Genomic DNA, 2,075 nt, shown 5'->3' on the forward strand with positions numbered 1-2,075 from the left:
CTGGAAACTAGCAATATTCGTATCAGATGCAATTCGGAGGGTCCAATCTCATCGATCTCCAGCGGTAACGGTGTAACCCTCACGAGCAGTTCTAAATCTTTTGTACAGCTTTTCATTCATATGTTTCGGGTTTCTGTTTGGCGCATATTTCTTTCTTCATGTAATTCATTCATTCATTTGTGCAGTTCACGCTGCTATTTTACGAAACGAAAACGCCTTTGCACACTGCTCTACTTCAAGCGTTTTCCCCTCCTCCTTTTAACCAACATTTCACTGCCTTTTCTTTGTCGCTGAAAGCTGTTGCAGTACTTTTTTTTTGGCTTGGAAGGTATTCTTCTTCAGAACTGTTACTGGCACAACTGAAGTCAGAACCACAGTTCATGGAATCGTTACAGTTATTTCCTATTTGTTCTAACGTTTCCACAATTTCAAACGAAATGTCGATGTTATTTGAATGAATGTCAATGAAGTCAACTAACAAATGGCACGTATTTGCAGCCTCATGAGAAGTAGGTTATTTCGGCTGGAAACCACGTTATTTATATCTTATCATTGCTAAATTGAGAACTTTAATTGGATTCCACATTACTGTGAAACTGGAAGAAAATAAAGGTACTATTGGAAGGCAAGCCTTACGAAAGCACAATAAATATTAATTCAGCTTTATCTGTATTTTCAATACTTACCAATACTGCAAAAAGCAACTGGTAATTTGTAATAGATGTTACTTGAGTGGCTAATTCGAGAGAACAGTAACTGTACTATAGTGCCAGAGAAACTATCAAGGAACGGTAACCTGAAACGTACTTTACAAATTACGACTGGGTTGTGTCGTGTTTCCTGTTGACAAAAGTACCGCCGCCATCGGCTATGTGTGTATGTATGTGTGTGTGTGTGTGTGTGTGTGTGTGTGTGCCTAGCTACGCATGCGCAGTTGCTGCAGCGCCAGAAGGGGTGTACATTACTACTGCTGCCTGGCAGGCAACTAATTTGGCAGTTTTAATTTTTTTTAATAGTTGCAGTGCCTCTTCGCAGCTGAAGTTTTGACTGTGCATTTCTTTCGTTGTCTTCTTCCTGTGTAAAAAAATTCAGGGTAGGTTTCGACGTGTCTTATTGGAGCAACCTTCGTTAGAGTTGGGAGAAGCAGCGACTTGGAGAAGTATGTGAAGCAGGGCAGCAGACCGGTCTATACTGCCTAACATTCGAGTCTTAGACTTAGGGTGACAATTGCTTAAATGTTTATATTATAGGAGTGAGCCAGTATTTCAAGTCTGGGACAGTATGCTGAAATTCTACGCTGTTACAAATAGTGGCAGCAGTGGTGCTCTGTGACATACTTCTCTATCAGTTTGGTGATCATGAACTTTGCGATAGTGGAATATGAAGCTCTCCCTGGCAAGGTATTTATTTAATTTGGACTTTAACTTAGAGAAATACACTATGTGATCAAATGTATACGGAAACCTGGCTGAAAATGACTTACAAGTTCGTGGCGCCCTCCATCAGTAATGCTGGAATTCAATATGGTGTTGGCCCACCCTTAGCCTTGATTACAGCTTCCACTCTTGCAGGCATATGGTTAGTCAAGTGCTGGTACGTTTCTTGGAGAATGGTAGCCCATTCTTCACAGAGTGCTGCTCTGAGGAGAGGTATCGATGCCGGTCAGTGAGCCCTGGCACCAAGATGGATCCAAAACATTCCAAAGGTGTTCTATAGGATTCAGGCCAGGACGCTGTGCAGGCCACTCCATTACAGAGACGTTAGTGTTGTGTAACCATTATGAACAGGTGCTAGATCATGTTGAAAGATGCAATCGCCATCCCGAATTGCTCTTCAACATTGGGAAGCAAGGAGGTACTTACAACATCAATATAGGCCTGTGCTGCAATAGTGCCACGCAAATCAACAAGGGGTGCACGCTCCCTCCATGAAAAACACGGCCACACCATAACACCACCACCTCCGAATTTTACTGTTGGTACTACACATACTGGCAAACGTCGTTCACCGGGCATTCACCATATCCATACTCTGTCATTGGGTCGCCACATTGTCTACCACGATTAGTCACTCCA

Source organism: Schistocerca gregaria, chromosome 3 (genome assembly GCF_023897955.1).
Source record: "Schistocerca gregaria isolate iqSchGreg1 chromosome 3, iqSchGreg1.2, whole genome shotgun sequence".
Taxonomy (NCBI): domain Eukaryota; kingdom Metazoa; phylum Arthropoda; class Insecta; order Orthoptera; family Acrididae; genus Schistocerca; species Schistocerca gregaria.